The 12,429-nt window shown below is 41.3% G+C and overlaps 1 protein-coding gene across 1 annotated transcript in view; it reads left to right on the plus strand.

Annotated features, from left to right (window-relative positions):
- Positions 1–6,802: 6,802 nt before the first annotated feature.
- atp8b1 (ATPase phospholipid transporting 8B1) overlaps positions 6,803–12,429 on the plus strand; it is a 104,317-nt gene continuing 98,690 nt past the window's right edge. The window contains exon 1 of the mRNA XM_083639137.1: positions 6,803–6,933. The gene's annotated coding sequence lies outside the window, so the exon portion shown is untranslated. The remainder of the gene's footprint in view (positions 6,934–12,429) is intronic.

Genomic DNA, 12,429 nt, shown 5'->3' on the forward strand with positions numbered 1-12,429 from the left:
AGGGGGGGGGAGATAGAGGGAGAGAGAGAATAAGAGAGAGACGCTGCGGCCGACTCAAACTAGTCACACAGCGTGGAGGATGCCTGCGCTTTGGGTTTTCATGATCGGATGATTCCAACAGGCCAGGCAGACGTGAGACCCTGAGACATGAGGCCCTGAAGCATGAAGCCCTGAGACATGAGGCCCTGAGGTGCGAGGCCCTCTGTGGCACAGCCCTTGTGACGGTTCTGTCAGAGCCTTTCACACAAAGTTATAATATAACTAAAGTTGGGGAACAAGGCAACGCCACAACCAAACACTCATTCAATCATTCAATTATTCAATCACTCGCTCCACCCTACTTATACGCCTCAAACCATCATCCTTTCTCGCTCTCGTCTCAGTTCAACTCATCCCTCCCACCCAACCCCTTCATCTTCCATCTCAGCAAAGGAACCACAGGCGATAAGATGGAGCCATGAAGAGCATGAAGAGCATCCATCGCCGAGGCAGTTCCCCCATCCAGAGTCTCATTCCCCGGTTCCTTGAGACACCTCCTCATACTTCCTTTCGAGTCATCTCGACCCCTTCATCCCCTCCCCCTTTGACCCCTTCTCATAAACCATTCATCCATTGTGGCGTGGTCGTAGTTAGTGAAATCATCATTAAATCAGTGTCCTACCTGAGCTCCATAGTACCATGAACAGCATCAGCATGGGGTCCATATCCAGTCAGTCAGAAGTCCGAACCAGCTGGTCAGCCCATCAGCATCTTCACTCGGTGTCTCTTGTTGTTCTGGGTCTTTATGTTCGACGCTCTGCTCTCCTCTGCTCGTCAGATGTGTCGTTTCCTTTACGTACTTATCGTCTCATCAGGTTTGTGTGGTTTATGTCTGATGCCAGTCCTCCTGCTAGCTGCTAGCAGTAACCACAGCAACTTCCTCTGGCGTCATGATCAGGGGGCGTCGTACCTGAGAGTTTACTCGCCTATTTTCAGATATCAATCAATACAGGAAACTTTTACCCACCTCTGTCGTTATCACCACATGGGTCCCTGGTAATGAGATCTCCAACATCTAAAGTCCACCGTCCATCATCCAGTTTGATTCAGAGAAACACAATTAGTTATGTGTGAGTTGATCTGCATCACTATTTCTCACTATTTACTTTTGAGCCTCCACCTGGAGCCATTGGATGATCCAATCTTCTTCTTTAGTTAATTGGCTAAGTGGGTGGTGTCTGTGGTTGGCGGCAGTGTCTGTCACAATTGTGATGTCATCAGCAATGATGTCATCAGTGATGTCACTTGAGCAATTGTGATGTGATCAGTGATGTCGTCAATGATGTCACGCAAACAATTGTTGTGATGTGATCAGTGATGTGATCAGTGATGTTGGGAGCCCGTACGTGGAGCGTGCGATTTCCATAACTGCAGCCATGGGGCATCATCTCCAGAGTCTCCACCCAATAATAAAGAAAGAAATGTAAGTCGAAACACAGAAACAAATTAGAAACAGAATTGGATAGAAACCGTAGAAAGAGATATAACAGGGTATAATAATTAGAAACAGTCAAAACAAACAGATTAGAGAAACAAGTAGAAAAACATTAGAAACAAATAGAAACAGCAGGACTCTATTTTATTTAACGTTAGTTTTCATTGTGAATTAGAAATGTTGGGCGGCCACTCCGCACCCTATCGCGGGCCGCATCTGGCCCCCGGGCCGCAAGTTGAGTATCACTGCTGTACAGGCTCGCTGTTACCACTATGGTGCTGAGTCTGAAAATCAGAGGGGAGAGAGGTTTTAGAATCATTCTATCCTTTACACAAATCTAAATTGGAGTCAGAGCCTGTTAGCATTCTTTCCATTGACTCACTGTCCATTTACACAAAGAGCAAAGAGGAAAGACCAGATCAGAATTATATCACTAGCCTACTCTGTATCAGCAAGTACTCCAGAATCTGGAGAACTTGTCCAGATTAAGTACTAATACCTGCACTCATTCATCTCCTCATACCCATAACCACATATACCGCCCCTCCCTGCTCCCTCTCATCCCCCCTCCTTCTATGTATTTATGTTGACTTATAATGTCAGCGTCTTTGGGTCGTTAAACAGTGCTTTATAAGTTATATGAATAATAATTATGATTATCATCATCATCTCAGCTCTCTGTGTCTCTGAGACCAGCAGGTGGCACTGTTTCCTCATTTCACAGCACCTGAGTCCACTGAGTCTCTCTTTCATCCAGCAGCATTCAGCAGGTCAAGAGAAGAGGAGAGAAATCCTTCTATTTACTTCTCTTAGTTCTTTGCTTTCCCACTGAGCAACATTTGTTGTTTTTAATTCAACAGCTAAATTAATAGTATTAATATTATTCATCATCTTGTTAAAAAAAAGTCACTTAACTCACTGCAATTATCTTTTTATTCAAATTAAAGCCTCAAGTGCTGAAAGGACAAAAATATTCAGATCAGTTATATAGATCAGGCATGTCCAAAGTCCGGCCTGGGGGCCAATTGTGGCCTGCGGACTGATTTTAAACGGTCCACGGCTTGTCTCTCAAAATAGACTATATGTGGCTCTCCACACAGTATATATTATATACTGTGTGGAGAGCCACATATAGTCTATTTATATATATAGTATATATATATATAGAGTTCCACAGGGATGATGTATTTTTGTAGGAAATCACCGCCATGGATCATCAGGGCAAAAGGCTATAGGGTTTTAGAATGGGGATTTCACTTAAATGCATGAAATAAGGTGTGTGGTGAAGAAACGTTTATGGTGGTCATTTGTGTTCAGCAGGATCATCTTCACAAACGGTGACCACATGTGACTTTTAAAACGTTTTCTGAAAACCACGTATTGAAAAAGAAAAACGTATTTACGTTTCAAAAGTCATAAAAGTGGTGAAGATTATCCTGCTGAACACAAATTAACACTCCCATAAACTTGTGTTAACCACAGACCTTATTTCATGGATCTAACCCAAATCCCCATTCTAAAACCCCATAGACGTCTGGTCTGGTAGAACAAAATGAAATGTGAGTTCACGTGACCGGCTGGTTTACCAGGCTAACATTAGAAGCAGAGCAGTGGTTTCTGGCACAACTGAAGGTGCAGGAGAGAAACAAGTCTAAAGACGTCTAAACTCATGCAACACTTTTAGTAGAACAACTTTATTGTTAGAACAACACATTTAGGCTTGTGGCCTTCAGGTCATTATCACTAGGGTACATTACTAACTGTTGATGGAGTTTTGAGCCCATGTACTGTAGCAGCATTCAGCAAGTCAATAGAATAGAATAGAATAGAATAGAATATAGAATAGAATAGAATAGAATATAGAATAGAATAGAATAGAATAGAATAGAATAGAGTAGAATAGAATAGAATAGAATATAGAATAGATTAGAATAGAGTAGAATAGAATAGAATAGAATAGAATAGAATAGAATAGAATATAGAATAGAATAGAATAGAGTAGAATAGAATAGAATAGAATAGAATAGAATAGAATAGAATAGAATAGAATAGAACAGAACAGAATAGAATAGAATAGAATAGAATAGAATAGAATGGTGATACATCACTGTTGACATGTTTGTCTGGACTTTCTGTTTTTTACTCATTTATTTACAGAAGAGAATTAGGGCCACATGGAAAATGTATTTGAGATCTAAGTTTAAAGTCAGAATTCTGAGATTAATATCAGAATTCTGCCACCGGCAACATCTCAAGTCCAGGCTGACGTTGAAGCAAGTTTATGTTATCTGATAGCTGTCATGTTCCATAGCAACACCACCTCAAACCTCCTTTTATCAGTTTTATCAGTTTGTCAGTTTGATCTGTTGCCGAGTGACGCTGTCTGCTCTTAACACTTCATCATATTATCGTCACAGGAAACCACTTCAGTTTTCCACCCTGCATTTGATCTGATGGTTTTCATGTTTAATCTTGTTTCAGTGAAAAACATATTTTCCTAAAAGATATCAACAAACATCTGCAGAGTGCCTGTTTGCACATTGCCCAAATGTCAGCTGTCAAATAGTGATCGTGATAAGGTCAGCCGCTGGAAAATGCGACTCTACCCTATATATATATATATATATATATATATATATATATATATATATATATATATATATATAGGTTAGGCTATATATATATATATATATATATATATATATATATATATATATATATATATATATAGCCTAGCCTATAGGACACGAGCCTCCGACATACGTCGTATGTCCAGGTGAGCCACCAGGACACGTCCCATGCAGTTTTCTTTCCTCTTCCAGCAAATGCTGACATTGTGTCACATCCCGTATGTGCGTGTAGCCTACTACTACTTGTGTAGCCAACACAATGTATCAGCAATCAGAGGCATTTTTTTTACATATCGGCATCGGTCCGATGTTGCAATGTTAACATCGGTTATCAGTATCAGCCAAAGTTTTCACATTGAGAGGAAACAACGCGGTAAATCTATGATTTATGGGCTTTTGGAAATGCTTTAGAAGAAATAATTTTTTCAAATTCACAGTGTTTACATGTGTTTTTCATACATTTGATTATCATATAAATAAATGTCTTTTTATACAGATCATATCGACATAGGTAAATATCGGTTATCGGCCAAAATGTTCACATCGGTGCATACAGCTTGATGGTCACTTCATGACCACCAATCTGAAGCTGGTGCCTGGTGCACCAAAAGAGCAATCCACATTTTCTCTGGCTCGATCTTCCTAAACATGGCCACGGCCAGGACAACAATGTCAGTCTCTACAGGACAAATAGTCACCTTCTTGCAGCCCTTCTGAACAGCATCTGATACATGCAGAAGCAAGTGTGTCTGCTTCCTCATGAGGTTCATTAAGTCAGACTGGGAAGGAGAGCAGAGCACCATCTTCCTCATGAGGTTCATTAAGTCAGACTGGGAAGGAGAGCAGAGCACCATCTTCCCGTGAGTATCAGCTGAAATATCCATCTTCACTTTTGCACCCTGAAATAATGTTGGCTACAACACTGAAAAGGACCTGAGCCAGAAATCACTGCTGTTTCTGTTCACATTCAACATTCATTTATCATCAAATTAACATTGAACAATATTAAATTGTTGTTGTCATTATTAGAGATATAGCCAACTTATTGTGTAAACTGAGGCAGTGTTGAGCCCCTGATCTAGGCCTACAGCACAGCCTCAGTGGAGCCTCTAGGTGGCGCCATAGGACGATAAATGTCAAGGCAGGTAGGCGATTTGTCCTGACTATTTTGAGTATATTTATATTTTGAGTATATTTTGAGTATTTTATGCAATGCTATTACCTTTACAATCATAAGCAAACTAATTGGTGTAGCCTATAAATAGACTAATGAAAAGAAAACTAAATTTGAAATAAGTCTAGGCAAGTGATCGTCACTATATTTTCAATGAGAGCAAAAGCCACCCCAACCAAGCACATCTGCCTACTAATTTAGCTTTATTGTTTTCCAAATGTATGTATGTATATATATATATATATATATATATATATATATATATATATATATATATATATATTCTGAATTATATGTTTAACTGTTTATACTTTTTAATAACCAGAAAGTAGACAATAAGATATGTGAATTTGTAATGGTGCAACACAACATTGCACTTTTTTTTTTAAAATCAAATTCTTCAATACAGAGTCCAAACAAATAGGCTATAGGGCCAGGCCAGGCCCGCCGCACCCCATTACGCAGAGTACGCAGACTGCGTAGGGCATCATGTGACTGAGGGCACCAATTTTTTTTTTTTTTTTTTTTTTTTGTGCCCTCAGTGAGGCCACTCACTGAACAGCAGGCCAGGCGCCGCCTATTGGTTTACTAGTGGTTTTATTACTTTATTCAGGGTTAAAGTGGGTGCATCTCATTGTAAAATTGGACTCGGCCCAAATTGGGCTTCAAACGGCCCAAATCGGGCTTCAAACGGCCCAAATCTGGCTTCAACCGGCCCAAATCTGGCTTCAACTGGCCCAAATCTGGCTTCAAACGACCCAAATCGGGCTTCAAACGGCCCAAATCTGGCTTCAAACGGCCCAAATTGGGCTTCAAACAGCCCAAATTTTTTGCGTGCATGCACGTCGGCCCGTATCGGCCTGGCCTGCTTGGTATCTAATGCCCGGCCTGAATTATGATCCCAGTCTGCCCCTGCTTGCATGTACAGTTTAACAATCGCTTGTTTGCTGACATGTACAGTAATTCTAACAGTTGTTTGTTTGCCACATGTAATGTAATGTGAGATACACTAGTATCGTTCATAATGAATGATTATGCAGTCTTTCATTTGACAGTTATTGAAAGTTTTGCGGGGGGCACCACAAAACAATTACGCTTAGGGCACCCAAATGGCCAGCAGCGGCCCTGGGCCAGGCTATTAAAAACTATTTTGGCTATAATAGGATGTTATGCAAAACAGCCCTTTGGCCTCCCCCCCTCTTTTTTGTAAAGTCGCAGCATGGGCGCGGCCGCTGCCTTCACAAACGGTCACGTCACGTGACTTAATTAGGAATTCAATTACACACCTTTACCTGGCCATCACGTGACCAGAACCTTCCCAGCTCCAGCTCGTCTGTCTTGTCTGAGCAGCGGCACCATGAGAGACAGCGCACACTTCCGCACCCTTCGCCTGTAGAGAGAGAGAGAGAGCACCAGCACGCTTTCTGTCCTGTCCGCCTGTTTAAGTCCCTGTGGAGTTCGCCTAGGCTAGCTGTTAGCCTACCTGTCAGACCGGTCTGTCGGCTTCAGGTTCGGCAGGTGAGGGGAGGGGAGCCGCAGGAAGACGCCACACTGTTTGCTGCGAGGAGGACAACATGGTGCGGTGAATACACGCCTGGACACAACACGCACTTCAAAGGAAAACCCACACCTTGAGTATTCTTCACAGGACACGGGTAAGTTGATATAACATGTGTGTGTGTGTTTGTGTGGTTTGCGTTTTAGTTTGTGGGCTGTAATTCGTCTTTAAATAGGCCTAGAGTAGGCTACCAAGATGCACGGATCAACGCCTTTACCTGCTGGCTGCTGTTGAATTCACCTTCCTCCAGACTGAAACCCATGACGGGCCCGTGTCTGTTTGTACTTTCATACATGATTTAAACAGTTTGGGCTGAATATGAGCTTACAAAAGTTGTGTGTTACAGGCAGGCCTAATTTAGCCCTCAGTGGATCTGTTCTCCCATTTTACTATTTGTCTTCCTTTCATTCTTGTGTAGGCTACCTAATTGTCAATGTCGGTTTTATTTGATTCACAATTGCTCTCTGAGTTGTGTGTGTGTATATATATATATATATATATATATATATATATATATATATATATATATATATATATATATATATACATACATACATATCCCCTCATTATGCTAGACTTTATTAGGATAGGCATGAGCTGTTACAGAGGGATAGGCTATACAAACATGACAGCAAGTCAGTAGGGAACGTTTAATACCATTGGAGATATAGGCTATAAAAGAAATGCCATACAGGTTAAAGTCGCTAAGTCACTGGAATACACAGTGGAAGGCCCTAGGTCTAGTAGATATAAAGTATAAACTCACTATCAAGTAGGCTACTATAGACACATTAAAAAAGTCCATATGAAAATAGAAGAATACCGTAGGACATAAAAATGTATGATGATATATGAAAGTATGATGAAGTCACTATTGAGTAGCACAGACACACTGTCTCTATAAGACTAGGAATGTTGGAGGGATTACTACAACACAACTCTGGAATTCTCTCTCCCACACACACACACACACACACACACACACACACACACACACACACACACACACACACACACACACACACACACACACACACACACACACACACACACACACCCTCCCAGTGGAACTTTAAAGTGTGTGTGTGTGGAAGGGGGGTTGCCCAGCGAGACCACATCAGCATTGTGTCCATTGCTGCTGTGTCAGTGTTTCAGGTGAAATTTAGGCAAAAGTATGAATAAAAGTAAAACAAGACATCTACCATTTGAACAGAAGTGACATCTAAAAACCCAACTACAATTTTGCGTTAATGCCGGTAGTCGTGAATGAATGATATCACATTTTTCTCTGTAGCTGCTTCTCAGGGAACGCCGGGAAGTTGCTATGTATTCCCTCAATTCCTCCTTCAAATTGGTGGGATGAGACCATCAATCCTGGACTGCCAGACCGGGTGCAGTGTGCTCTGCATGGAAACATTGTGTGCTCAAAGTGTCTAAATGTTGACAGTGGATGGCCCAGTGGGACTCGAACCCCCGATGATGTTGGTGATTTGTCTCCTTTTTTTAAAATGAGTTCAGATCTCTCTTGGAATGTGCTGGGACGTGAATGTCTCTTAAAGCTGCTGTGTGTCATTTAAACAAAGCAGTGTCTGACTGCCTGTCAGCCTCCAGTCTCTCCTCTGTATCCCCCACTGTTTCTCCACCTGCTGGATCTGCAGGGAAATCTGCTGGAAGCCCCGGGGCTGATGGGAAATGTAGTCTTAATGTGGAGAAACAGAACTAAATAGAGTACCGCAGGGATGACGTAATTCTGTAGTCGGAAGGCGGAAGTCCCGGCCTTCCTGGATCTTACCGGGAAAAGTCAATGGGGTTTTACAATGGGGATTTCACTTAAATGCATAACATAAGGTCTGTGGTTAACACAAGTTTATGGCAGTGGGTAGTTTGGGTTCAGCAGGATAATCTTCACGAATGTGAATCACTTGGTTTTATGACTTTTGAAATTAATTTTTAGAAAACGCTTCAAAAGTCATAAAAGTGATTCATGTTCGTGAAGATTATCCTGCTGAAGCCAAACTACCACTCCCATAAACTGTTTTTAACCACAGACCTTATGTTATGCAGTTAAGTGAAATCCACATTCTAAAACCCATTGACTTCCCCCCGTACGATCCAGGAAGTCCCAGACGTCCGCCTTCCGACTACAAAAAGACGTCATCCCTGCGGTACTCTACTGGAGGAGATAGAGGAGAACATTCAGCTCCAACATGGACTCACTGGGCAGTCAGTCAGTAGAGAGTAGAAACATTCACTTGGCAATAATATAATGATGCTTACTAAAGAACCACACAAGTTCAACACCTTGTTAAAGTGTATATAAACTGTAGGTATTGTTCATTTAGTTTAGTTAGCCTATGATTATGATATTGTTGTATCAAAGAGTCAGACCAGCTTTAGTCAAGATCAAACTCTCAGATTTTGCAAGCCAAGCCAGGTGGACTCCTTTGGCTTTGACTATGGAAATGTTAGTTGCTTATGGAAATATTTACTGGCGTAAGGTGCGGTGCACCGGGGCCCAGAGCTGTCAAGGGCCCATGAAGAGCGAGTCTCGCTTTGGGGAGACGTAACGTACTTACAGTTTCTAATAAGTGCTAAAGCTAAATGCTATTAGCTTTAAGTTGAGTTTACTGGATTCAGTGGATTGGCGTCATCGTATGGGAAAATACGAACGCGTTCTCTTTCCAACGTGTCTTCAGCGGTGTCTCCTGTGAGGTTCTGGTGACATCATTGACCATATATGGAGCTAGAGCAAGAGAGGAGGAATAATGTATAATAATATAACAATATAATTGTCAGGTAGGGCCCAGAGCAAATATTTGCACCGGGGCCCATGGCAATGACGTTGCCACTGGAAATGTTAGTTCCTTGTGGAAATGCCTTGAACCTTGAAACCAGGCAGTGACTCAGACTTTGAATTGAGACCTGCGAGGCAGATGGTTTGGAAGTTGAGTGGTGGTCATGGTGGCGTGCGCGGAGCTTCCAACATCTTGTAAATGTTTTCCACACGGATGGGGCGAGGCGGGAACGTTCCTTATCCCAGCTGTCTGTCTGGGGTTGGTTGTCGTGATCTTGCTGTCTTTGTTGAAAGTGATTGGTTTTCAGTATGTTTGAGCCATCAGTATTATTGTATGGCAGACTTCTTTCCAAAATGTCTTCTCCCTTAAGTCCTTTTTTGCACGTTTATTTCTTAATATTACACTTTGTACGATGCTTTTTACAGTAAGTAGTTTGTTTTCTCTATGTAGCTAGCGTCACAGCTACAGCTGGAATGATCAATGATGAATCAATTAGTTGATCGACCGTCATTTCTCAAGTACAAAAAATACCTTTTCTGGTTGCAGCTTCATCCTTAAGATTTGCTGCTTTTCTCTGTTATCGCATTATAAAATGAAGACTTTTTTTTTTTTTTTTTTTTTACTGCTGGTCAGAATCACTTTTGTATCTGGTATCGGTCATCGGTATTTGTCATTATTGTCGTTATTGACAAAAACAATTATAGACTGAATGATCAATGGATTAATTGAAACAAAAATCGATAGATTAATAGATTAAGCTAATTGATTTTCCAGTCACTTTGGTGACCGTCATTTGGAGGTGTGAGTGTATTCTGAAAGTCTATTTGTTGTTGATTGTTTATTTATGACATATTGTTGACAAACCACAGATGTAAAGCAGTCTGGCCGGCTAATTTAGCTGAGCGTATAGCAACAGTTATGGCTTCGTCAAAGAGAATATATGATGAAAAATTGAGTTTGGTCGGAGGTGTGGCCCCCTATAAAAAAACTGACTTGGCTACCATGAGTAAAGATCATTCATTATTGCAAATGCTTATAAAAATAGTTTGACTTCGTCGAAACAAACGGTTCAGCTAACGCTATAATCGGGAGAGACCATAGAACATTTCACTCTGACCAAAACTTAGAAAAAATATGTTCTTTAAACCCGCATTTTTTTTTTAACGTTTTGATCCCAGTGAAATGTTATGCGATCTCTCCTGTTTCTAAATATGTCTGTACGGTTTGGTTTGAACCAGTAAAACTATTTTTATACGCATTTTACGAAATGTGTATGGGAAAATAAATGGCGGATGAAAATCTCTGGTACAGTGCTGAAGCAGGAAGTAGGCGGTCACTTTGCCTCTCTATAGGCTAGTAATGGTGGCTAGCGTCCATGCTGGGGTCCTCCTCTGCTGCTGCAGGCTGTCAGTCACTTTTGACCCCCGCGCTGTGGAAATGTCAACAATATGGCGGCGGTGGGCGTGTCTTACAACCGTTGAATACTCTCTATAGTGAAAGTGGCTGGTTGATTTCCTTCCCTGACAGTAGCTCTATATGAACATGCAGTAGGATTTTGTCTTATTATTTTGCATGCAGCGGGTTTCCAGTCACCATTACCAACCACAAAAGATTGCTGGATTCAAAAATTCACCTACTTTCTATAGTTTCCCATGTCCATAGCCATCACCTGCATCTGATATCTTTTTGTTTGTTTGGGGTTTTTTTGGTTGCCAGATAACTTTCTCCCCCACGACTGGATTATGCGCCACTCTCAGGTGGCGACACTCCTCCACTCAGTGTGACTCTGGAATGCAAATCAGCAGCGGAATCTGATTTGACTACATGAAGGCGGACGGAGTGGGGGAGTCAAACCAAAGTCTGATTCATGGCCATGTGAAACAGGGCTATTATACTATTTCAAAATGAACAGATAAATGGAAGTACATTTGACATAGAATTTCAGATTTTCTGTTTATATAAAGAGGCAAAGTGGAACGTCACTTCCTGCTTCAGCACTGTACCAGAGATTTTCATCCGCCATTTTATTTTCCCATAGACATTTTCGTAAAATGCTCATAAAATAGTTGTACTTCGTCGAACCAAACGGTTCAGCTAACGCTATAATCGGGAGAGACCATAGAACATTTCACTCAGACCAAAACTTAAAAAAAAAACATAGAAAAAAGATCCATCTCTCCTGTTTCTAAATATATCTGTACCGTTTGGTTTGAACCAGTAAAACTATTTGTATACGCATTTTACGAAATGTGTGTGGGAAAATAAATGGCGGATGAAAATCTCTGGTACAGTGCTGAAGCAGGAAGTAGGCGGCGGTCACTTTGCCTCTCTATTCCATAATAGTTACATACAGACAGATTCGAAAAAACTAAAACTGAACCGAAATTGAAATCCAAATGAAAAAAACATTGAGCTACACATGGAATTGAACCCCTAACCCTGGCAGTGTTAGTACCTTGCTCTGCCCTCTGCTCTTTACTTGTTGCTGGTTTCTCTGGGGACTCACTCCAACAGACTGTTAGATCATTGTCTAGTCTAGTCAGTCAGGCCATAAGCCTGCACGATATGAGGTCAGGAAAATCTGCCATGTGCGATAACATTGTTCAGCATTGCGATGACGATATGACTTGCGATAAATAAACAAATATTGAACATGCATATTAGCTATACAGTTCCTATGTCTTTCTGCTTTAATGCAGCTAACATAGACCCCAAACATGCATGTCTCTCTGTTAGCGACTGGAGCTGAAACTACTCACAGTGTGTTTGGGCTTTGGCAGAGGGGGCAGAGCTGAAAC

This window comes from Poromitra crassiceps, assembly GCF_964638095.1.
Source record: "Poromitra crassiceps genome assembly, chromosome: 6".
Classification (NCBI taxonomy): Eukaryota; Metazoa; Chordata; class Actinopteri; order Beryciformes; family Melamphaidae; genus Poromitra; species Poromitra crassiceps.